This window comes from Callorhinus ursinus, unplaced genomic scaffold (assembly GCF_003265705.2).
Source record: "Callorhinus ursinus isolate GAN/ISIS: 27379988/994484 unplaced genomic scaffold, GSC_fseal_2.0 scaffold6, whole genome shotgun sequence".
Classification (NCBI taxonomy): Eukaryota; Metazoa; Chordata; class Mammalia; order Carnivora; family Otariidae; genus Callorhinus; species Callorhinus ursinus.
The window spans coordinates 26561964-26589045 of NW_027397068.1; the positions used below are offsets into that span (position 1 = coordinate 26561964).

Genomic DNA, 27082 nt, shown 5'->3' on the forward strand with positions numbered 1-27082 from the left:
GGTCACTCTCCACTCCTCTCTACCCTGCTCTGTGTCTGGCTTTGGCCTTCTGGCTTCCCATTGGGTTCAATCAAAGGGAGTCCAGACCGCTTTCTTGCACCATACACAAAAACAAATTCAAAATGGATGAAAGACCTAAATGTGACATAGGAAACCATTAAAATCCTAGAGGAGAACACAAGCAGTAACCTCTTTTACATCAGCCATAGCAACCTCTTTTACATCAGCCGTAGCAACTAGATGCATCACCCGGTATCTGCTCCCTCCTTGCCCTTCAGGCCTGTTACTAGCCCTGGAATAGGGCATTCCTCTTGGGGGCTCTCTTCACCCCATTGCACACCTTTGTCCTTTTATTAAACTCATCAAATCATCCCACTTTTCCTATACTTCCCTTCTTGCAGACCTGACTCATACCCCTTCTTTCCCAGTCAGGCATTTATGTGTCGAACGGGCCAGACTTTAAGCCTTTTACTTTAGAACAAATCTGTGAAGTGCGTTTATTCACTCAGCAAATGTCTTTGAAGTACCTATTATGTATGTAGGTTGCCTATTATGAGCCAGCTCTTTAGGCACTGGGGGTTTAGGGTGACTGAAATTATAAAATCCCTGCTTTGAGGAGCTTACATGCTGACAGGGGGAGAGACAATAATCAAATAGATATACATTATACTGATAGCTAGTGATAGACGCTGGGCAAAAAAACACAGGCCATGGGAGTAGAAATGATGGTAGGGGGTGCTATTTTAGGTAGTATGCATGGTCACAGAAAGCCTCTCTGAAAAGGCTTGAATTAATGAAGAATGCCTGTGTGGCTAGCTGGGAGAAGGGCGTTCCAGAAGACCAGCATGCACAAAGATCCTTTGTGCAGGATTGTGGAGTGGTAAAGAGACCACAGGGCTGGAGGGAAGTGAATGAGGCAGAGACTAGGCAGAGGCAGGCAGAGGCCAGATCTTGCAGGGCCTTGGGAGTGTTGAATTTGTTTCTCAACATAATGGAAGCCATTGGAGGACTTTAGGGGTGGGGGTAGTGACATGGTATAACAGTTATTTAAAAGAATCAACCATTCAGTGTGACAGGGAAAAAGGGTCCCTAGATAGCACTGTCAGATGACAAAAATAGTACAATTTAATAACAAGTTTGATTTCCTTTATTCAAGAGAAAACAGTCCACAGACTGGGGGAGTACAGTGCCTCACAAGCACTGGAGCACTCTTCCCAGGGGATTTTGGACAAGAGCAAGTTGTATAGAGTGAGTTATACAGAGGGGCAACACAGAAACAGGGCATGATTGGATAGGAAGGTGGGATTTCCCTATAAGGCCAGCAGGTCCTGTTTTCCCGGGTAAGATCAGTTAGTTAAAGATGAGTTGGAGGATTGTGACTGGTGCATGTTAGCTTTCCTTGACAGGTGTTTTCCTGTAAATGCAGGCCGTCTTAGGTTTAGATTTGTGATGTGGGCTGCCTCTATTTTGTGGGTCCCCATATACAAATAACCTTTATCAGCAACTATCCGTGCGTCTTTCTGTGTGGACTCAGCCACATCCCCTATTATGGTCCAGGAGGCTGAGAATCTGATCTATACAATGAATATGACATGGTATCTATGGCATGGGTGCATACCAAGAGAGAAGGTGGCTGGAGACCCCCCAAGAGATAGCAAAAAAATTACATTGGGAGTAGAGGTGGAGATTAAAAAAAGGAAGTTGATAAGAGAAAGATAAGCAATAAGGGTGTGAGAGAAGGTAAGAGGGAACCCAGAGAAACAGAGTGGTTCGTGGTAAAGTGAGGTGGTGCAAGCTGACAGAAAGAGAGGTGGTTAAGAACATGTGATTCAGAACCCAGCATCCCTGGATTTGAAACTGGGCACTGTTGATTAGTTCCATGCCCTTGGACAAGTTATCTAGCCTCACTGAACTTGTTTCCTCATTGGAAAATGGGGACCATAACAAGTACTTCTTCAGATTCAGTAAGATTATGTATATAAAGTACTTAACAAATTGTAGGGGGCATAGTTAACCTTATGGTCAAAGCTCATAAAAATATAACACAAATATCTGCTATCTAGTGTCTCTCAAGACTTCTAACCATAGGAGGGCACCTGTTCTTTAACATTCACAGAAAAGATGGGAGCTCTATTCCACATGCTAGGCAAAGCCTATATCCTCCCTGCCCTTCCCCATCATTCGGGCCCTGATCCTTCTCTGGTGACCACTCTCTTTCACCATTCCTCCCATGGTTCCTCATGCAATAAGTCAGCCTATTCGTGGAACCCAGGCCCCTTCTTGATTTCCCCAAAGCACCATGACCTCATGCAGTTACCTACAGCAAACTTTCACTAAGGGCTTGGCACAGTACAGCAAACAATTAAAAATCACATAATGGTCACCGATGTTGATAAAATTTCCTCAGCCATTCCACATACTGGGAATGTCTCACTGGCCTTTTTCCCTTAAGTCCCAACCTCTCGCTATTTCTAGAGGCCAGTCTTGAGTCCTCCAAATTCCCATTATTTTTTTAATGAAGATCTGTACTTCCTACTCTGAGCCTATTTTTTGATATGTAAATATTTTTAAATTTCTCTGCTAAGCCAAGGGTTATCATATTTTAGATATCTCTCCACTAAAATGCACATACTCTGAAATTATTATCTTCTTTTTTACATAATCAGATTTTTAGGTAAGAGTCTCTTAGACGAAGGAGAGCAGTACAGATGTATGGATTGTGCTGCTGCATGCCACCCCTCCACTCCCTGCAGAAATGGAAACAGTTAGTGTTTTGTTGTAAAGAGTGGAAATTTTCTAGTAGCAAACAGATCACCTGGGATGTTCTAGCAGAAAACAGCCCTAGTGTTTACCGAATAGAAGAAGCAGGCAACAGGGAGATAACAGTATCAACATCTGGAAAGAGGGGTGGGAGAAGGAAGCAAAGAGTCTGTACTGAGAGAGTAGTCCCACTTTTCAACCCAGAAGGAGAGCCCAACACTTGCTACCTTTGTTAACATGCAAACGTGCTTCTCTTGATCCCTTTGTTAAGGAGGAAGAAATTTTCCTCTGTCCAAGGTTCTCCTAGCTGAACAAAGAATGAAACTTATGTGAGACAGATTAACAGGAGAAAATCAAATTTAATTTTGTACGTACAAAGAATCTACACAGACATGAAATTCCAAAGATACTCAGGCAAAATGAGGCATGTATGTCATTTTGAACTAAGAGAAGGGGTACGGGTTTGGGACTTCAAAGGGAAGGAATGCAATTCACAGGAAGATGAAAAAGAGTAAATGTTTTTTTTAAAAGATTTATCTATTTATTTGAGAGAGAGAGAGAGAGAATGTGTGTGTGTGTGTGTGTGTGTGTGTGTGTGTGTGTGTGTCTGCATGCTTGCGCATGCCCACCTGAATGGGGGGCAGTGAGGAGCAAAGGGAGAGGGAGAGAGAAAATCTCAAGCAGACTCCCCACTGAGCGCAGAACCCCAAGTGGGGCTTGATCTCATGACCCTGAGCTGAAACCAGGAGTCAGACACTTAACTGACTGAGCCACCCAGGTGCTCTAAGAGTAAATGGTTAATAGACAAATGTTTGCTGGGCCACACAGAAACAATGGGATATAGAGAGGAATTTTAAAAAACAGACTTTGACCCTACTCCCCCGGTTCATATTAAAATGTAGTTATTTATGTGATTGCTCTCTTCCTGGATCAGATCCTCTATCTATATTTTCTTTAAGTAGTTCAGGGGAGGTCAAAGTTTCATCCTGAGACTTTTGGGCCTTAATTGTTTTCAGCTCAAAATAATCTACATGCCACTGTGGCCTGTCTTGGGAAGCCTTGCCATTAGCCTCCACACCTTCATTGACTACCTACTGACCACTAAATAAAGTCCCAGGCAGCCCCTATGGGAACCCTGTGTCTCAGCCAGAGAGTTCCACTGGCACTTCCCAAAATAGACATTGCACTTTTCCGTTTGTGCTTTGCTCATGCTCTTCCTTTTGCCTGGGATGTTGTTCCACCCCATTTATACCTAACAAAACTATTCAAACCCTAGCTTGTGCCACCACTTTCACAAAGCCTTCCCTGATTGCTCTCTCCCTGCCCATGAAGGTGGGGAATGAAGATTGCTAACTCTTTATTGCTACAACTAATACAAATACATGCTACTTTATTTTGTCCTCACTTAAGTGCCTATGTTATGGTCCCCAGTGGATTAAAATTCCTCAAATGCACAAATCCTTACACTTTTTTTCAAATCCATGGCAAAATGTACCTCAGCACTTAGTGCATGAAAAGTGGCCAATAAATACTTATTGAATATTGAATTAGTTTTCTATTGCTACATAACAAATTATTAAAAACTTAACAGCTGAAAGCAATATACATTTTGTTATCTCAGTTTCCAGGGGTGAGTAGTCTGGACAAGCCTTAGCTGAGTTTTCAGCTCAGAGTCTGACAACCTACAATCAAGGTGTCACCTGGGGCTGCAGGTTCTTCTGAGGCTCAGGGTCTTCTTCCAAGCTCCTGTGGCTGTTGGGAGAATCCATTTCCTTGCAGAGGCAGAATTCATAGGCAGCTTGCTCTTTTAAGGCCAACAGGAGAGGGTCTTTGATGCTTCAGGTTTCTGACCTCTAAATGCTCTTTTGAAGGGCTCACCTGATTGGGTCAACTAAAGTCAACTCATTAGGGAACTTAATTATATCTACAGAATCTCTTTACCTTTACTTCATAATATAGGTGACATCCTATATGATGGAGTGACATCCGTCATATTCACAGGTCCTGCCCATGCTCAGAGGGATTACATAGGGAGTGTACACCATGGGTGGGAATTTGGGGAATCATCTTAGATTCTTTCTACCACAAGTATTTTTAAGGCAATGATCTTTTTTTTTATATTATGTTAATCACCATACATTACATCATTAGTTTTTGATGTAGTGTTCCATGATTCATTGTTTGTGTGTAACACCCAGTGCTCCATGCTAAGGCAATGATCTTAATAGAGTATTTTTTTATTTGATTGTGTCACAAGACACCAAATTTCTTCAAAATGGTAGGGAAAACTTTAATTACTATTTTAGACTTAAAGATCTTTATGGAATGTCTATGATAGAAGACAATTCCCCCATCATTTGGGGGGGGCACATGTACATGGAAACAATAATTATTTTGAATCATTTTAGTTTGGTTGTAGTTTGTGTTGTTCAGAGTTGGTTACAGTTCATGTTGTTCAATCTGGAAAGGAAATTACTCTAAAGTGACAGAGCTGAATTTCTTAAGAGCTGGGCAAACAGAATATATGTCTGCCTAAAAAATACATAGATCGAGGAACATGTAAAAGACTGTGGGAAGATTCTGTCTGTTGTGGAGAGACTAATTGCTCCAGCAGGGCACAATAAGCCAAGTGCAGGTGAGTCCTTAGTCTAATGAGCTCACATTATAGTGTCATTTTCCTCCCAGAACCATACCCAGCTTTCAAGTTCAAATATATCCACAAAGTTGCATTTCTTAGTACAGCCAGGAGACTCCCTAGTTCATCCTGGCGTGAGTGGAGGAAACTAGCTGTTTTCCCATAAGGATGTGAGTTTGGGGGTAGAGGGCAACAACTGTGACATGACGATCTTTAAATCAGATTTGTGCCTGGCCTGAGGTTTACTAAAGGAATAAGGACATAAAGAAAAATCTATAGTTCAGTTCATGAGGGGAACATCTCACCAGTGGGATTATGAAAGAGGAACTAGTCAAAATGGAATGCAATGGATTGGGAGATTAATAAAAAAAAAGAGAAAAAAGAGGATGGCAATTTAAAGATGTGTCGGGGAGGAAAACCTTACTCTGCCTTTCAAGATCCTTCTAGCTGCAATTAGAATCAACTTGACATGAGACAGATTAATAGGAGAAAATCAAATTTAATAGTGTACATATGAGGAATCCACAACATGAAATCCAAAGATAGTGAGTCAATGACATGCTTATATGAGCTAAGGAGAGGGGCAGGGTCTGGGGAGACAATTGGGAGAAAGGCTATTAGCAGGAAGGTTTCACCTTTTTTGGAAATATTTGAAAAACAAAGGTTACCCTATTATGCAGATAAATTTCTTAGGTAAAGGGAAGTCTCTGTTAATAGCTCTCTTCCCACTACAGGCTCTCCTTTCCAAAATAAATTTAGGCAATTGAGAACCAAGAAGGAAGCTTTTCCTGAATCTTCTGGGTTTTGATTACTTTTAACTCAAAATAATGTTCATGTCAAAATGGCTCATCTTGGGGCAGTCTGCCAGTGGCCCCTACAGGTGATTTTTTTGGGAAGAGTAAACAAGTGTTTTTTAAAGATTTATTTATTTATTTGAGAGAGAGAAAAATTTTAAAGTTGAAATATTGAATTTTTGCCCTGGGAACATTTGTTGGGCCATGTGTTGGGTCATATTTATTCATATACACATTGTCTGTGACTAGTAGCTGAAATATGTTTATATGAATTTTTTCCAATGTGATGTGGAGGGGCAGGGCCAACAAATTTGTGGAGGGAAATCAGGCATTGGCAATTTTGCTTTCTTTTGTACCGGGCCCCACCTCTGTGCTCTGCAGAGACCCAGTCATAATGTTAGGTGCAGGAATTTTTGTACCCTATTCCTGCCTTTGTGCTCTAGAATACAGATTCACACAGGCAGGGAAAGAATGAGCATGTGGGGAAAATCCCCAAAACTGTAATTACCCCTGGGGAATTTGGCTGAGGGAAGAGGAGGGGGAAGATGTGCCAAATTCTGATGCCTTTCCCCACACCCCGTGAAAAGTCCTGTTGCTAGTGCTGAGCACTGGGCCAATTTTCAACTTGTACTTTAAAAAAGTGTGTACTGGGGCGCCTGGGTGGCTTAGTTGGTTAAGCGTCTTCCTTTGGCTCGGGTCATGATCCCGGGGTCCTGAAATCAAGCCACGCTTGGAGGGGAGCCTGCCTCTCCTTCTCCCTCTGCCTGCCACTCCCCCGGCTTGTGCTCTCTCTCTCTGTCAAATAAATAAATGAATTCTTTAAATAAATAAATAATAAAAATTAAAAAAGTGTGTACTAATGAGGGGCGCCTGGGTGGCTCAGTCCGTTGAGTGTCCAACTCTTGATTTCAGCTCAAGTCATGATCTTAGGGTCCTGATCTGAATCGGGCTCTGTGCTCAACGGGGAGTCTGCTTAAGGCTTCTCTCTCTCCCTCTCCCCCCCTTTTCTTCTCCCTTTGCCCCTCGCCCTGCTCTCTCTCTCAAATAAATAAAAAAGTCTTTAAAAATGTGTACTAATGAAATAGTACAATGCGTCAAGTGAGGCTGGAAAGTAAATAAAACTGGCAGCTCTCCCCCTCATCTCTGTGTGATGTTAATTTAATGACATCTCTTCTTGCAAGAGGATTTCATTGGTTTGTTTAAAAACAAAACTACAGGTTTGCTATTTTTATTTCATTCATTATGGTAATCACAAGGCATAACCTTTTTTCAAACAAAATGATGAAATACCCACAAGTCATGGCAGAGTGGTTATTACTTGTTTATGCACAAACTCCTCACTACAAAGGTGGCTCTGCATGAGCCACTGTGGAGAGGCTGCATGCCGGGCGCTGACTCCTGATCAAAAACCATAAAATGCTGATGGTGGCTGAAGACAGACAAATGTGTCTTTTGTCTGTTTTACAGGGAGTAATAGCACTTACTGCCCTATAATAAGGCCAATGATGCCAATTATAAACTGTCACTTACATTTTTCTTACCAATTGTGATCTAATATGTGATGGATTTAGGGTTCAGGTAGAATATAAATGTATAGCTTTGAGAATGAAAATGGGTTCTTGGCCTACTCAACCTGGTTGGTGGACATTTCCACTTGGAAATACTAATTGACCCCTAGCCCTCGCCCTCCGTTGGGGCTCTCCAGTGGTTTCCTAGGCCTCGAGACTGCATCATGGAGTCCTTTGGCTTCATCTGTCACGTTCAGGGGCTACTTTACTTCAGTCCTTTCTTCTCTTTCCTCTCTTTCCACAATTGGTGGTCACTTCAGCCCTGTAGCACATAGCACTGCTGACTCTGGGTCTGCATCCAGTTGGGCCCCCCAAAAGCTGTCCTGCTCATCTTCCTCCAACACTGCTTTGGATCATGTCAGGTCCTTGCTCAGAAACCTGTGAAGATCTCCTATTTCCCACAACATCACACCTACCCTTCCTGACTTGCCTTTCAAGCCCTCCTCAGACTAGATTAATCTGACTTACTCCATGTTCCACTTGCTTATTCCACTGACTGTCAATCATGCTGAGCCCCCTGTGCCCATTGTCACCTCCCTGCCTTTCTTCAGTCTGTTCACCTTGCCTGGAATGCCATTCCTCGATCCTTGCCTCCTTAAACTATGTCCTTCCTGCACTTTTCTGGTACACCTTACTGATGTCTTCCTCTTTGAACTCTTCAAGCCTTACAAATGTCTCTTCTATGCATTATAACATTTAATTATATGGCTGCCTTCACATCGGTTTTATAGACAAGTCTGTAAGCTTCTAGAAGTCAAAATAAGCCTTATATTCCCTATCCTTCACATAGTTGAGTACATGGTAGGTACTATATTGAAGACGTTGTTTCATAGTTTTTCTGTCCAGGTTGAATCAAGTAGAATAATTCTTATTTTCAGCTTACGTTGTCAAGTACATGTACAGCCATAGTACCAGATAAATGTTTTTAATATAAACGATTGCTACAGAGAGGATTAATATTAGATGATAAGGTTTTTATCTGCTACCAGCCATAATTCTTCTTTAGAAAGATGGAAAAGATCGGGACACCTGAGTGGCTCAGTCAGTTAAGCACTGGACTCTTGATTTCAGCTCTGGTCATGAGATGGAGCCATGCCTCAAGCTCCACATGGGGCTTTTCTTTCTTCCTTTCTGTCTTATTTGTTTGTTTGCTGCCCCAAACATTTTTATATTTTTAAGGGATGGTTTAGATAAAAAATGTTTTAATTCTTGGGAGAATTTAACTCTCAATCTATTCAAAATTTACCTTTTTACATTGACAACTATACAGGAAATTATAGCTGAATTTAGACTAAGAGAAAGAGAATTGTTCTTGCCCTCTGCCCCTCCCCCAATTCGCACGTACGCACTCTCTCTCTCTCTCTAAAAAAAAAAAAAAAAAAAGACAGAAAGGAAGAAAGAAAAAGCCCAGAGCTGGGATACATGACTTATAAGTATTATTCAGTATAACACTACTTATACACAGGCCATTCATAATGGTAACTGTCATCACGTGCCCACTGCATCCTATATGTACCGCTAAACAATATTGCCTTGCACTGTCTTCCTTCCTTCCCTTTTCCTCAAACTGTGAGTTTCTTGATGGCAGAGACTATGTCTTTTAAATCCTGAATCTGCAGAAACTGACAAAGAGCTGGTAGTCAATAAAGTCAATAAATGCTTGTTGAATGAATAAATGAATTATAAGAGCCCTCACGTAACCATGAGTGTGACATTGTTTAAATACAGTTACGGTTACCAAACAATTTATGATCTATAAACATATAAATGTTTATGAAAAGACTCAATGGTCATTTGGTAACCATAACTGTGTTTAAACAATGTCACACTCATGGTTTTATATATATATATATAAGTTTTAATTTATTTATTCATTTTAAGTAATCTCTATACCCAATGTGGGGCTCGAACTTACAACCCCAAGATCAAATGTTGCATACTCTTCTGACTGAGCCAGCCAGGTGCCCCAAACATTTTTATATTTTTAAGTGATAATTTAGATTAAAATTTTTTTTTAAATTCTTGGGGGAATTTAACTCTCAATCTATTCAAAATTTATCTTTTTACATAGACAATTATACAGGAAATTATAGCTGAGTTTAGACTAAGAGAAATAATTATTCTTGCCAAGCCTAAAGACATTTGTAATATATTTTAAAAATAGGTGTGGCTACCCACTTCTTACAACGTTTCTTAAGAGTAGCACTCTTACTCAAAAGCAAAAAAAAAAAAAAAAAAAAATCATGGACAAAGGACTTGAATAGACATTTCTCCAGAGAAGAGGTACAAATGGCCAACAAGCATATGAAAAGATGCTCAATAGCACTTGTCATTAGAGAAATGCAAGTCAAAACCACAGAGAGATACCACCTCACCCACGTTAGGATGACCCCTATCAAAAAAGCCAAAAAATAACAGGTGTTAGTGAAGATGTGGACTTGTGCACTGTTGGTGGGAGTATAAAATGGTGCAGCTGCTGTGGAAAATGGAGGTTCCTTAAAAAATTAAAAATTTTAAATTAAAAAAATAAATTACATGAAATTAAAAATATGATCCAGAAATCCCGCTTCTGGGCATATATATCCAGGAGAATGGAAGGCAGGAACTTGAAGAGAGATTGGCACACTCATGTTCATTGCCGCATTATTCACAATAGCCAAGAGGTAAAAGGAATGCACATGTTCATTAATAGATGAATGGATAAAGAAAACGTGGCACATACATATAGTGGACTAATATTCACCTTTAAAAAGAAGGAAATTATGTCATATGCTACAACATGGGCATCATGAGGATGAGCCAAGTAAGATAAGTCGGTCACAATAAGACAAATACTTTAAGTTTCCACTGATATATGAGGTATCCAAAGTAGTCTAACTCATAGAGGCAGAAAGGAGAATACCAGTTTCCAGGGGCTAGGGGGAGGGGAACTGGGGAGCTGTTCAACAGGTATAGAGTTCCAATTTTGCAAGATGAAAAAGTTCCAGAGATCTGTGGCACAACAATGTAAATGTACTTAACACTACTGAACTGTACACTTGAAAATGGTTAAGATGGTCATTTTTATGATATGTGCTTTTAACCATAATTTAAAATAAGATTTAAAAATATTAAAAAGACTAGCACCTCACACACATACACACCATTATCAGTACATGCTTGCACATTGACCTGAGCCAGTAGACGCTTAATGTTTCCGGTACTGATGGCCATGATGAAAAATATAAGAGAGCATTTTTTTTTCTGATTTATAGCACCTAGTAATAAAGACTTAAGTGGTCTAATAGTAGCGTGTCTACTGTTCCATTGAAGGATGGAACTTGTTACCAAGTACTGAAAACTTGTGCTCAGACTCATACAAACTAGAAACCATTGGAGCCAATGTTATGGTAACTTATAATTATTGAATTATATGTACTGATGAATATCAGTACATATAGGTGTCACTATTCAGGTTTTAATAAAATGGACATAATTTTGGCCCTATTATGTTGCATGCTTACATTTTTTTGTAATGTTACATGGGATAGGGCTTATGGGATATAATTTATATCTTTTTTAAAAAGCATAGGTAAATAAAAGCTGGAATTAACATAAGACATAACAAAAACCCAGCGTTAGAGAAAATGGACTTTGTTCACCAGCGGCAAAAAACCAAAACTGAGGTATCGTTCTCTCTCTATCTGCTTCCTGTCTCCTGCAGTCAGGTTTTCCACATAACTTAATGCACACAGGGTTACTTTCCCCAAACTACCTACTACTTCTTCTGTTGTCTTTTCAGCAGTGTGGGTTCAGTGTCACACCCAAAAAAGGGCGCACCTCTTTAACCCTTTCAACTCTTGAATCAAACACACCCTTATTAAATATGCTTTTCACGTAAACAGTCAGCATCTGTCATTCAGCTCTGGGTCTGGGAGACAGCGGCCGGGCCCGAAGGTGAGCTGGTGAGAGTTATCCAGGGTAGACTGGGTGGAGGAGGACTAGACCAAGCTCTCCTGAGAAGGAAGAAGATTGACATTGGGTATGCCAGCACAACGACATTTCATTTCCCACATCCTCTTCATGGTTCCATAGAAAGCAAAACAGAAGCAACATCATGGTAAGAAACTAACTGAAGTTTTGTTATCTCTTCATGGACTAAGAATTTGTTTTTAATTTGTATAGCATTGTTATTAATGACATCAATTAACTTCACAATGTGTTTATTGTCTAGAGCTGGCAAATTTTCTGGGTTCAAAAATCTTAAGCCATTGTGAGTAGAAGGGATATAATGGGAGGCTGAGTATTTCAGAGGCTTTGGCTTGAAGTTGAAATGAAAATGCCTCGTATGTGATCTGCTGAGTCTGCCTTTTCCTAGGTTCTTGAATATATCACAGGTCATCATTGACAAGCTACTCTCGTTAAATATATTTGAGTTAGTTCCATCAGCCAATTTTATAGAGCTGTTGTTAACTCAGTTAATCTGTTCTTTCCCCTGAGTTCAACACATCCTTTTTCCCCCCGCCCCTTTCCCAAATTTCAAAGGGAAACTGATGTCCAGCCCTTCGGAAGAAACTGGTTGGGAAACATTACACTGAGAGTAAGGATTGATTTTTATTTTTCTTCATGGCAGAAGATGGTAGAACTCTATTACACATTCTTTTAAAATGTAGGTTACCTTTCAAATGCGTTCTTCAGTGGGTGTCGGCTCCTCTCTTACCAGCCTGTCCCCATAACAAGCTATTATGTATTGCACATACTTTCCCCAAACGAGATTTTATTAGGACACAGAAATTTATGGGACAGACTTGGCTTCTTACAACCTGTCACTCGAGAAATACTATGGCTTTAAATAAGTTATGAGAAAAAAGCAATCTTGTAAACTTTTAAGAAAAAGAAGTTTATGTAATGTCTATTAGACTTTGCTTCACTAGTTTGATCATGGAGGCATAAATATGAAGCCCTGAGTAAGTGTTGGACATTATTGCTGTTTTCTTTGTTAATATTTCACACTGGCCCCTATCTTTGGATAGGCCAGACACAATGGCTTAATAACTATACTGACAAATGTCTTTACGCTAAGATATGAGTTTCTAATCTTCCTCTTGAAATCTTAACAGAATAAGTACCTGTGTTTTGTAAGAAATACTTTTCAAAAATGATTTGCCAGATTAAAAAAAATTAAACTTCTTGGCTTAAGGGCAATATGACTATGAGCCTTCCAGAAGCATTTTAAGTTGAGTAAGTGAAATTTCTGATATTTTGGTCAACCACCTTATTAAGATAATTGTAAATATCTAAAAATGTACTAAGCAGATGAATTTAAGCATAGCCTACGTACCTTGGTAAGGAAGCCTTGGGGTGGGGTGGGAGAGAGCTGGGAGAGGAGGGTTATTGGCCGGGCTGATGATCCTGAAGGTTGTTTCTCCCTTGAGTTTCTCTGATATGAGATAAAGGTGCATGGGAGACACTGCAGGTCCTAATGGTGTCCTGGCTAGTGAGACCACATTTTAATTTGAATTCAAATGTTGAAATGGGCAGGAACCTGCTGCCTGTGTCTCCAGGCATAATGAGGATTAGGGCAGTGCTCAACCTAGGTGCACAGACTTGTCCTCCTCAAGCCTGTACAGGAGTAGTGTTTGCAAAACGCAATCCAAACGTGCAAGCCAAGGCAGAGAGAAGGCATCCGAGGCTCACGCTGCCTGCCAGAAACAGAGTGGTGAGAGGTGATGAAATGCTTTATTTTTCAAACTGAAGGAACAGCACCTTTCTCATGGACTTCCCATGCCCAGCATCCACACAGTCCCAGTCCCGCAAGACCAGGGCTAGTAGAGGGAGTGAGGAACAAGAGCAAATTCTGTGGGACCAGAAATCAGGGGGATCTTTCTGAGGGTAGAAAAGGAGTGGAAGGACCAGAAGATCCAGAGAATAGAACAAGATAGTAGATGCTGAATGAAAATCCATCCCTTGATAGGCCCTGGTGAGTTAAAGTATGAACTCCTCCCCAACTTGGTAGTTCTGATGTTGTTTTCTGGGCTCCCCTGGGGCTGCCCATCCAGCCCCTCCTCCTGGGTCTTCACTGTCCACTCCCGGGCCTTCACCTGCTCCTCCTCCCCACCTTCCTTAGCAGCACACTTTGCTGCTCAGCTCTTTCTAAAGTGACCTTCCTGGTTTCTCCCAGATCTTGTTTAGGGATGTGTGTGTGTGTGTGTGAGAGAGAGAGAGAGTGAGAGAGAGTGAGAGTGTGTGTCAAATGCAGCCAAAAGGAACAGAGTAGGAAATGGAAGGAGAGAAATGGCACAAACATCATCAAGCATCTTCTGGTCCCACAAGCTCCGTGTGACCTTGAACAAACCACTTTCCACACCACAGTTTTCTTAAATGCAAAATGAGGATGACAGCTACCACCTCACCAGACTGTTATGAGGTACCTGGGTCATGGTAGGTTCTTAAGAAATGTTAGCTGAAATAAATCACAAAGAAGGAACAATAAAAGAGTAAGTATATAAGATGTGTTCAGTGCCATTTAGAAAGCAAGAAATGCATGTTTACCTAGTTATTGTAAAATATAGCACACATCAGAAAAATGTATAAAATATAAATGTAGAGTATAATGAATAATTATAAAACAAGCATCTATAAAACCAAGCGCAGGTCAGGAAGTAGCACATTGCTGCCCTGTCTTAAGTCTCCTGTGGGCCTCTCTGGTCATCCCTCCCTCCTCCCTCACCACCAGGGCCAGTACAAGGGTGAGGGGAGTGGGGCACTTGCCTCAGGAGCAAAGTTTAAGGGGTGCCAAGAAACTCAGCCGTCAAGGGGTGCCTGGATGGTTCAGTCAGTTAAACGTCTGACTCTTAGTTTCAGCTCAGGTCGTGATCTCAAGATTGTGGGATCGAGCCCCTCATCAGGTTCTGTGCTCAGTGTGGAGTCTGCTTGGGATTCTCTCTCTCCCTCTCCCTCTGCCCCTCCCCCACTCTCTCTCAAATAAAAATAAATCTTTAAAAATACTACATTCAAGGGGTGCCTGGGTGGCTCAGTCGTTAAGCGTCTGCCTCCGGCTCAGGTCATGATCCCAGGGTCCTGGGATCGAGTCCCACATCGGGCTCCCTGCTCAGCGGCAAGCCTGCTTCTCCCTCTCCCACTCCCCCTGCTTGTGTTCCTGCTCTCGCTGTCTCTCTCTGTCAAATAAATAAAATCTTTAAAAAAAAATACTACATTCAAGTAATATTTGAATGTAATATTTTATTACAATATTTTGAATTTATTGAAAATATTTGAACTTACTGAAAAATAAGTTAATATAAAAAAATCTATGATGAATAAAATATCAAAATTTTACATATAGGATCTCTACCATAAGCAGTAACCACTAATTTAACTGTTATAAGCATCACATCTCCACTTTTCGGTATACATCTATGAATATATCGCAAGAAAATGCAAACCAGTTTTCCTATTCTTGACTTTCATATAAATGGAATTATATACTGTGTTCTCATTTGTGTCTGGGTTCTTATGATCAACTTCTATTTATAAAATTCAACCACTGGTCGTGTGCAACTATGTTCGCTCATTTATATTGCTGCAGAGTATTCTATCGTATGAATGCACCACAATTAACTTACTCATTTTACTCTTGATGGGGTCTGGGTCTGTTTCTGTTGGGGGCTATTACAAGCAATGCTGCTGTGAACATTCTTGTGCACTTCTTCTGAACAATGTTCATGAGCTTCTGGAGGACAGCAGTTCTCAAAGTGAGGTCTGGGGATCTTTGGGGGTTCCCGAGATCTTCTGGGGATGACTGTAATGTCAAAACTATTTTCATAAGAATGCTGAGATATTATTTGCCCATCACTATCATGCTATCATGAGTGTAGAGTGGAGATCCAGAAGCAACATGATGTGGAAGGATGTCTTGTTCTGCTGGCTAATAGAAGGTGTCCTGACTATTATTGGGCTTTATGACTCAGCTTTAATTTCTGACCAGATACATGTTGATAGATATAACCTATATAAACAAAAGCTCTTGGGGTCCTTAAGTTTTAGGAGGGTCAAGGGGTTCTGAAGCCAAAATTCTGGGAATTGCTGCTCTAGGGAGTGTACTGAAGAGAGGAATTGCTTGCTCATAGGACGTACCTCTCTTCAAATCTATCAGATAATGCTGCAGTGTTTTCCAAAGTAGTAGGGCCCATTTACATTCCACGCACCAGTGTAGAAGAGTTCTATCTCTCCACAGCCTCTCTTATATTTGGAATTATCATTCTTTGTAATAATTTTCCAATCTGATGGGTGTGTAAAGGTATCTCATTGTGGTTTTTCTTTTTCGTTCCCTTGATTACTAATTAGGAACGTATCCTACAGAAATAATTAAGAATATGTGTAGAGAAAGCAATAGATATGCTTTCTGCACACTGCAGTGCACTGAAAATAACATAAATAACCAACTAGGAATTGTAGTACATTAACAGGATGGAATTCAATGTAACCATTAAAAATATTACTTTAGGGGTGCCTGGGTGGCTCAGTCGTTAAGCGTCTGCCTTTGGCTCAGGTCATGATCCCAGGGTCCTGGGATCGAGCCCCACATCGGGCTCCTTGCTCAGCGGGAAGCCTGCTTCTCCCTCTCCCACTCCCCCTGCTTGTGTTCTTGCTCTTGCTATCTCTCTCTCTGTCAAATAAATAAAATCTTTTTAAAAAATTACTTCAGAAGTATATTTATTGGCATGAATTCAGTGAAGAACGATATACCAAAAAGCTTATCTCAAACGGTATTTAATGCCCTGAAAAAGAACCGGGAAGACAAAAATAATAATAGTGGTATCTTGGGAAGGAAAAATTAAGGCTACTTTATATTTTCTGCATTGTTCTTGTTTGTATATTCTGACTTTCAAATATGAATATGTATTTCTTTTTATTTTTTTAATTTTTAAGTTTTCTTTTTCCATCCATCTCTTCCCCAGAGACTGTGCTAGGTGTTTTACAAACATTTCAGTTAATCCTCAAAAAATCCAGAGGATGAGTATTTCAGAAACTGGATTTGGGGAAGAATCATTTGAGAAGGGGACTGAGGCTAAGACAGGCCTTTGCTCTCGTCTGATGCTCTTCACTGAGGACTTAAGGAACAATTCATTGCCCCCAAACTACTTACCATTCTACTACGCACTGTGGTCTGGCTCTTGCTTGTTGGTAGGTGGGTGAGTAAGGGATTTCTGGAAAATATGGTTGATGTGTTCATTTGACAGATATTTGAGTGCCTAAGCATACCATGCCTTGAGAAAGGGTTAGGGACACAGTGGTAAGCAAAATTACATTCTTGTACTCATGCAGCTTATGTTCCATAAAAAAAGATGACAAAGCATCAGTACAAAGCACAGTTCAAGTAATGATGAGTGCTATGAAGGAAAAGAAAGGAAGATAAGGTTATAGAAAGTGAGGTTCTATTTCACACAACATGACCCAACAGTGTCCACTCTACCTAGTTGCATATCTTCTTTCATACACTATGATCTGGGGGGAGAAAAGCTTAAAAAAAAGAAAGGGTAGACTTCTGTTTGTTTTCTTTATTCTGGTCATGACCCATCAAAGGTGAGCACTCATAAGCAGTGAATGACATGCCACGTTCTGCAGACATGCTAACTCTTATAGGAACTGCATCTGATATGGCTGTTCTCATCTCCAACTCAGCAACTGAAAATCATAAAGTAATCTTACTATTTACTTAGTTTTTGTAATTTAAACTTGGGCCATGAAACATCAGCAAAATATCAGACCATCAATTATGCCAGCCACCACTGTCTTAGGACAATTTGTGCTTTCCACAGCACGTTCATGTATATCATTTCAGGTGAATTTCTCAATAATCCTGTATGACAGATGAGGAATATTTTGAAAGGATGAATGATTTGATCCCTACATAGTAATATTCCTGAGTTCTTTTCATGAAAGCATGCACTCTGCTTCTTAGTTTGGAATGTATTGCCAGGAAGTCAATAATTCTCACTAGAAATTATGGAAAACAGAAATTTGGGGGAAAATATATATTAATTGGAAAGATGAAGATTGTTCCATTTTGTTTCTAGAAATAACTCCATTATTTCCTGCCATGCTTTTCAATGTGGTTAAATTAACCTTAAGTCTCAAGGTCACTAGAAGTCTCAGAGACAGCCTAGGGTCCATAGTGCTGTGTTGGAGAGGCTTTTCAGTGTGGTTAAATTAACCTTAAGTCTCAAGGTCACTAGAAGTCTCAGAGACAGCCTAGGGTCCATAGTGCTGTGTTGGAGAGGCTTTTCAATGTGGTTAAATTAACCTTAAGTCTCAAGGTCACTAGAAGTCTCAGAGACGGCCTAGGGTCCATAGTGCTGTGTCGTAGAACTGCCACCTCCAGGTTCCTTCTCTCTTCCTGGCCTCCCTCACCTTACCGTGGACTTGACTGCTAGCTGTGCCCAGTGGGGGGAGCCAGGCATGCTGCGACAGACCTCTCCAGGGCTGCTTCCCGCTCTCCTTCCCAATTTATTCCTTATCTCCCTCATCATGTCATTTATATATGGATGACCTAACTGGAAGTTATCCCCTGGGATTGTAGTACTTGGATTCTGAGACCCAATGATAGTTTTCTTGTGTTTAAAGGACTTATTTTTTTAATTGAGGTAAAATTGTATAAGTTTCAGGTGTACATTATAATTCGCTATTTGTATACACTACAAAGTTATACCTACTGTAACTCCAGTTACTGCACGTCGCCATAGAGTTGTGACCTTTCACTCAGTTAGCTCACCCTCACCCCTTCTCCTCTGGTAACCACCAGCCTGTTCTCTGTGTTGAAGTCCTTATTCTTGATCTTTGACATGAGCAATTGTGCAAGTCATTCTTTTAAATTGCATAAAGAACATGTTTTTTTGGTTCTGGGTCAATAGAACCAATTTGACTACTTCACAGTGAGCATATTTCCATTTTCCAGTCTGGCTAAGCTTCTTCACCCCAGTTTAGGAAATAACTAGTTGGTGATTTGATTATGCTAAATGAGATAGACATACAGTCCAGGAGGTACTAAGAAATACTGTGCTATAAATTTCAAATTCTTCAGTCTCCTCTTAATTACACATTATGCATAGGGGAAAAAATTCACCAAATTAGGATTCAATATCTCTACCATGAAGCAAATACTCCAGCGTGGTAGTTATCTTAACCTTTGGGAGAAAAAGAAAAAGTTGGTCAAACTCTGTTCAATTTACACATAGAGAAACATTGTGAGTTACTTGTTACCCATAATCAGGCATGCGGTATCAGTGAGGATCCCAGCACAGGGAACAGAGCACCCGGGGAATTGAGGAAAATAATGAGGGACTATTTACAAACTGTGGGAAAGGTGTTAAGGAAACCAAGAGAAGCGAAAGAAGCTTAAGCTTTCCAGTTCTTTGCTCACCTGGCCTCTTCCAAAATCCTGTCCCTAAATCGTAATCCAGAATTTGGGGTTCTTTTTCTTAAAGAAATCTCTCAAAATTCGTCCTGCCCCACAGAACCTGGTACTACCCCAAGCAAAGGATAGTGAATCACTCCCCGGCGGGCACCAGTTGAGACCATTCCTTCCCATCCTAAGCCTGAAGGGGAAAGAGGGGGAAGCAGTCACTGGGAACTGGAGAGAAGTATGGCTGCTGGGAAGGCTGACAGACAGAAGCCATGGTCAACCCTGCTCACACCCAGCCCAGAGCACAATGAGGAGAAGGGGGTGGGTGGAAAACACCTGACCTCACCCCAGTACCCCCGTTGATTTCCCATCAGTGCCTTCCACTGGCTGAACCAAACCAAAGCCAAAGGGTAAGGGAGTCAGTTTCTATATTCCATCATGGTCAAGGGCTTGGGGCACAGAGAAGGGTGAGGAAGGATGAGCAAACAAAAATACCCACTGTTTACAGAGTTCCCTGATTCTAAAGACAGCATGCCATAATAAGTGAGAGCTTACCTGCTGTTGACTCTATCATGTCCATTTTTGTATTGCAAAGCCTAGGACTAAGCATGTCCCACAGGCGTGACCTACTATTTGGATGCAGTCAGACATTATAAAAGTGGTGTATAAATCATATTCTAGTAAATAAAATCTTATTTTTCTATGATGTATGATAACCTCAAATGGGAAAAATTACTGAACTTTTAGAAAGCCTGACTTGTGTATTAGGAACATTACTTAGACTCCTTGGGTTATGGTTTGCTTCTTTAAGGTAAGGAGAAAATTCTGGTACAAAGCAGACTCTCAATAATGAGTGGAATGAATGAATTAAATGATCCCACAATTTAAACACTCTATGATTTTATCTTCCATTCTGATTGATCAAGTGTCTGTGGCTTTAAATAATTCGGTTTCACTCCGCTTCTGTCAAACAGTGAATGTCCTAAGGTCAAATCTTAACTGGAACTGGGAGTCTACTTTTCAAAAGAAACTCTTTGCTTCTTCGTTATACCCTTTGGAGGAGCAAAAAATACTTTTGGAATAATGAACACTTAACTATTTCATGAATGATGGCTTTCATATTCAATAATGCCTCTGTTTCAGGGCACTGTTAAACTTGAAAGTTAGAACAAGCCAGGCTGTCACTTCATTGACCCAGTAATATACCCATGATTTTATACAACAGGGTGTGATCATTGTGTGGCTTGAAGCATGAGAAAAAAACAAATAGGGGCACCTGGGTGTCTCAGTCGGTTGAGTGTCCGACTCATGATTTTGGCTCAGGTCATGATCTCAGGGTCTCGAGATCAAGTCCTGAGTCAGGCTCCGTGCTCAGCAGAAGTCTGCTGGAGACTGTCTCTCTCTGTCCCTCCCCCCACTTGTGTGCACGTTCTTTCTCTCTCTCTCTCAAATAAATAAATAAATCTTAAAAAGAAAAGAAAAGAAAAAAGACCAAACATATTGTGGTGGTAAGTAGAGAAGTACATATCACCTGAAGTTGAAGGGACAGAGAAGAGATTTTAAAAAAAGGGGGGGGGACAAGAATGAGCCATAGAAATAGGGTGGGGTGGGCATTGGGAGTGCTGACAAGTACTGGAAACAGTGCAGGGCAAAGTAAGCATCCCTCTTGAGAGACAGGGGAGCCATGACCGCGGAGAGAGGCTCGGAAGGCCTAATGTAAAGTATCATTGATTGCACCGTATGAAGTCAGACCGAAGATCAAAAATGGTTGAATGCAGTAATTTCACATGTCTTTTGGCAAAAGGCCTGCTTGTTACTAAACATGTTACAGTCTGTGGGTCGTTTAGTGCAACCTTAGTCTTCAATCATTGTACCAGCCCTGGAAGAAAGCATTATAACAGCACAAATGGAATAACCGAGGTCCATAGTTCTGTCTCCAGAATCATCATATTTAGTATACTCTGAGGGAAGGAAACTGTATAACACATAAGAGAAAAATATTTATTTAAAAAGTTAAAATGAAAAGTCTGAGTGCTCAATAGGTCAAAGTTTATTTATGTGAATATTTCTTCTTTTACCTTTTGTATATTTGTGTGTGTGTGTGTGTGTGTGCACGTGTTTTTTTGGGGGTGGGCCATATTTAGCACAAACAATACTGAAAAGAAAAAAAAACACAAAATGGAAAGAGAGAGAGAAGAGTAGGTAATTTGAAATGCCTATTCCAATCTAGGTCTGTACCATCAGGGATCCATCTCTAGATCCTCCCTTAAATGTACCTTCGTCTGTCTGAGGTTCTGGGGCTGGGATGATTTATCTGCTGCACGCATACCATGGAAAAACGTGATTTTGATTTTCATTCTAAAAGTCTTTAGTATGAACATCCTGGAAGTTGTAAGAAAAGGGTAGTACCTCCTCATGAAAGTCTTTCTTGCTTTTTGTGTGTTTCTCTTTCTTGCATCCCAACTCTCTACATCAGATTGTTCCTCCGACTTTGACTATTTCTCCTTTTTCTCCCCCTCTCCTTCCCCACTCTCCCTCTTTATTCTTTCATCGTCACATGTTTTGAAAGTATTTCTTGCTTATCGAATGGAACTTGCTAAACTTTGTTTTTACTTTTTAAAATTGAAGGGTAGGGCATCTGGCTGGCTCAGTGGGTGGAGTGTGCAACTCTTGATCTCAGGTCGTGAGTTCAAGCCTCATGTTAGGCATGGAGCCTACTTAAAAAAAAAAAAGTTGAAAGGTTTTTGAAAGTTGAAGTACTTAAATCCCTTTATTTTTTAAGCCACACAACTAAAATGATTTTTTTAAAAAACCTATGCATAAAAAAAGTTCTCCCCAATGCAAACACATATACACCTGTTGAGAACCTAAGGTGTTATCAAAGTAATATGCCATCCTATCATTTACAATAATGTGCATTAGACTCATTCCTCATCATGGCTGAACTGAAGGAGCTACTTTAATTAAAGGCATCTTTTTTTTTTTTTTAAGAAATCATAGTGAGTGCTTAGGGAATCACAAGTGTTGCAAAAAAAGTTACTTTTGTACATCAATGTGCCCGCTTTAGTAGGAGGCACATGTGAGTACATGTAAAAAGATCTTTTTTTTTTAAGATTTTATTTATTTGAGACAGAGAGAATGAGAGAGAGAGAGCGAGAGAGCACATGAGAGGGGGGAGGGTCAGAGGGAGAAGCAGACTCCCTGCCGAGCAGGGAGCCTGATGCGGGACTCAATCCAGGGACTCCAGGATCATGACCTGAGCCGAAGGCAGTTGCTTAACCAACTGAGCCACTCAGGCGCCGCATGTAAAAATATCTTGACCTGCTTTCTCGAGTCAGGTTTGGGCTGGTAGCCAGCAGGAACCCTGAAGAAATGGAAGTTTGTGTGCAAGGAGCCACACTGCCCTGCAGCATCCTCACATGGGCAGAATAGAGCTGCAGATTCTTGACCACACTAAGTCTTGGGCAAAAAAGATTTCCATTCTGTTTTGGTTTTGGGTAGACCTAATCATGTTTCTACTTATCTCCAAGAGTGTTGGTAACTCCCTTTGGGAAGGGAGAAGGGATGTTACTAATTCCAGTAGCAGCAAATACTTTATGTCCACTGCTAGCTCTAAGTCCCTGTGCTAAGTGTTGGGAATGCAGACAGGACATTTTTCCTGCTCTTAAGGGGCTTATATTCCACTTATAATCCCCAAAAGGTGGGAAACACATGAAGGACTTATTTTTAAACAGTATGTTAATTACATTTTCATTTAATATGCTCAACATATTTTTCTTCAACCTCCAAATCTGATTTCAGGTGAAGTACTTCTAAATTTAAAGCAACGACTCCAATAGGCAATCAGGTGGTTGGGGGTGGGCGAGGGGGATCGCGGGGGAGTTAAGCACACTATTTTGCTTGTATGTCCAGACATTTTCGTATGTTAGCAATTTGTAGTGTATTAACAATTTATCCTGTATTTCCTGGCCTTTTGCTCCCCCCTAGTTGAGAGGATTGCCGAGATCTCTGAAATTACACTAAATTACTCTGAAATTTACTCAGCGGCCGCTGCGGATAGCAGGCGCTGCTGCATAAGGTCGGGAATCAAGCACAGCTCTGCAGCCCGTGCTCCGCTGGAGTATGGGCTCGTCCTCCATGCTTACACACGCCCCTAACGAGCCACATTTCATATTAACCAACAAGAGCACTAAAACAAGTCCTAGCACACGACCTATGGACCATCTCTGAAGTAGAGCTGTTGTGACCTGCACTCTTCCCCATTGGGCGGGAGTGACCGAGGATTCCAAGTGCAAATTCTGCACAGTGAGGTAGGCCGGCTGCCTTAAATAAGGCGGGCAGAGAGTACACCGGAAAGAGTTAACTGCAAAGGCGGTCTTAGGTTGCAGGGCTCTGCTGTAGTCTGAACACCCAGCCCAAGAACGCTCAGGACCCTGACCCAGCAGGGAGGAGAGCCTGGGGAGGAGCCTAGGAGAGCAGGAAGAAGGGTGATTGGCCCTCATGGCCTCCTAGCAAACCACTCCCCTTCCTGACAGATTGTGGTGGAGGTTGAGTGAGTAGGTGCTGAGTCCCATCCTACCTTTAGCACTCCAGGTGCAAAGGCTCCTACTTAAGAAGATCCCTACTCTGTACTTGCAGGCCATCTGGTTTTTCATTGTCCATCTGCCATGCTCATTCTTCCTCTATGAACACTGGAAAGGAAAAATTCCTGGCTGAAAAGAAATCTACGTCCTGTGTTAAGAAGGGGTGTTTCTCAAAGACATGACTCTGAACTTTACTTCGGATGAACTCTGCTCAGAGTGCCTTGCGTAGAGATATGCTGGAGATGCCCAGAGACCTGTCTCCTGGGGGAAGGCTGCATTCCCCTGTAAATGAGGACCTAGCTCTTAAAATGACTCGAGGCTCCCATTAACTAAGAACTCTGAAATGGGCACCTGATCCAGATGGATTGTTTCTCATGGGAAAGTTTTATTTTTGAACCAACTTTATTAAGATATAACTTATATATAAAAATTGTACCCATGTTAAGTATACAGTTTGATGAGTTTTGAAAGGTACGTACATGTGTGAACTATCACCACAATTAAGATATAGAACATTACCTTTACCCCCAAGTTCCCTTGTGCCTCTTTCCAATCACACTGCACCCATCCACCCCCTCCTTACCCTCAGGCAATCACTGATCTACTTTCTATGATTATATATTAGATTTGCATTGTCTGGAATAGCATATCAATGGAACCATGCTGAATGTAACATTTTGAGTCTGGTTTCTTCCACTTAGCATAACATTTTTAAGATTTATCCGTGTCATTACATGCTTCAGATGTTTGGCCCTTTTTATTGAGTAGTATTCTGTTGTATGGATGTACCAAATTTGTTTCACCATTCACCATTGATGGGTATTTACGCTGTTTCCAGTTTTTGGCAATTATTAATGAAACTGCTGTGAACATTCATGTATAAACAGACAACGCTCTACAATTCTAGGAAATTCAATACACAAAACAGCAGCCTGGCAGGTGATAAACTGGCTGCCCTTCTGAGGGCAGGAGGAGTCAAGTAGTTGATGAGGCCGAGTTACAAAAAGCAACCGGTTTTGTAAAAAGCAGCTATAGCCAAAAATGAAAGAAAAAAAAAAATGCCTGCACTGAGGCAGAGAGGACTGCTGATCAGGCACCTTTCAACCCCATGGGAAAAATGGATTGCAACATGATTGGCTGGACAGAGTCATACATACACTTAATGGTTTTCCTTTGACACAGGCTAAAATTGAACCAACAAGACTCAACCGTTTCTTCCTGGGTACTTCTTTAGAATATGTTTGAAGGCCTGTCCACGCAGCAGAGACAAAGTGCTCCATCTCCAGAGTTAGAAAGACTACTGGTGGGGCGCCTGGGTGGCTCAGGTCATGATCCCAGGGTCCGGGGATCGAGCCCCTCATCGGGATCCCTGCTCAGTGGGGAGTCTGCTTCTCCCTCTCCTCCCCACTCGTTCTCTCTCTCTCAAATAAATAAAAATTTTAAAAAATCTTTTAAAAAGACTACTGGCTGGTGGAACCTTGGGCAGGGGTAAGAAACCTTGGCAAATGGGCATCAGAAGAGTACCTACCTCAAGGGCTCTTAGGATGATTAGATAGGATTCCATGTAAATCTCTTTGCAAATGTCTAGCGCCTAAGAAGGGCTCAGTGAGCATAAACTATGTTTAAAAATCATGTAATACCTTTGACTTAGAGTAAGAATCCAAATATATTCCTTAGGTAGTTGGAATGTTTATTTTTCTTCTTAAATCACACCGTGAATTCTTCCTATATTATTTATATAACCATTGTGGGATTGAATTATTAATCAAAATCTGACTAGAGTTTAGAAGTGTATCAGTTCAGTCACAAAAGCTCCCAGTGGCTGCAGCACGGGCCCATCTCCTCATGCAGCAGCTAGCTAGTTCCAAAGCTCCCGCTAGGTGCTTCTCAAAGCAACAGAATCACTCAGGGCTTGTCAGTAAATGTGGTTCATGAGCACTTCCTCAGGAGCCGATTCTGGGGGTGGATGGCCTGCATACAACCTCTTCCTCTGGGCTGACTCTGTCTCGGGGTGCCCTCTGCACCTCCCCGTCCTCTGAAAGGAGTCGCCGTGGTGGAGCTGAAGGAGCACGTGTTGGAAGCTGAGGACTTGGGCTTGATCCTGACTTTATTGTCTTACCCCCGCCCCCCTTCGTCTCTTTGCGTCGGAGCCAGGCTGTCGCAGAATTACATGTTACACTGCCTGCCGGAGCTGTCTCAATAAATGCTTGTTGACCATGTTTATTTCCGTGGTTTATCTTACAGTCTTTCCTATTTCCCACCACTTCCAAAGTCCACTGGCGGCATATAACTCAAAGGAAATGGAGCTGCTTTGAACAGTGATTCAGAAATCTCTCTGTAAACAGTCAATATTGTAAAAACTGCCCTGAATGTTCGCCTTCCAGGAAAGTTGGGGCTCAAGCTAGCTCCCAGGTTTTAAGTGGAAGAGGTAATTCTTGGGTTATTGTAGCCACACGTGTGGTCCTGGTTTCAGTGGGTTCGTCACGCCGAGCACGCCGCCTTCCCTTAGGAGCCTACCCTTTCCTAGGACGGCCTCCTCCTCTTCCTGCCTGCCCCGGGCCCTCACCTACCCCCTCTCCAGGCAAACCGCGGGGCGCCGCAGCGCCCACTGGCAGGTTTGCTTTTATTGATTAGTTCAGAGCCGCCTCCGCGTCCGGCGCGGGCACCAGGTGCGGGCCGTTTGGCTCCAGGCTATGTAGGAGGTGCACGTTTTTCCGTTCCCCGAATCCGTGCGGAACGACGCGGGCGGCCCGGTCCCCTTCCCACGGGTGGGTCGGCTTCCTGGGCTCGCGCCTGAAGCCCTGCGGGGCGGTGAGGGACGGGCCTCCGGCTGAGGTCGGCGTGGGCAGAGCCAGGTGCGCTCGGGTCTCTCGGCGCCCCCCCCCCCCCCCCCCCCCCCCCCGGCCGGAGAGGCTGGTATGCGACCGTGGTCGCCCTCCACCTTCGCCCTCCTTCCTCCAGGTACTCCCCGTATTTGCACTCCTAGGAGCTCCCCGCGGGGGAAAGGCCTCTCGGGTGAGCTCCAGAGCGGCCGCATCGCTTTGGGGGGACCAGCGGGCGTTTGAATGCCCGCGTACTTCTCCCATTGGAGAAGTGCGGGCCCGGACCGCCGGGAACCACTAGCCTGGCTACCCGCCGGCCCAGGTGCTCGAATCCTGGTTTTCTAAAGAGTTTTCATTTGCAGTTGTGTTACACCCCAGGTGGCTTCTTCCTGTTCTAGACAAGAGTGCTAGAACTTTTTACTCATTTTCCTTTCTTCTTATAAAAAGAAAGGGCGGTGTTTCAAAACAAAAAACCCTCTCCTTTAAGATACTTTAGGGGCTCCTGTGTGGCTCAGTTGGTTGAGCATCTGACTTCGG

At 42.0% G+C, this 27082-nt stretch overlaps 1 protein-coding gene across 2 annotated transcripts in view; it reads left to right on the forward strand.

The window, feature by feature from the left end:
- Positions 1 to 27082, forward strand: part of CRYBG1 (crystallin beta-gamma domain containing 1) — a 202014-nt gene that overhangs the window by 124715 nt on the left and 50217 nt on the right. The gene's annotated exons all lie outside the window — the stretch shown is intronic.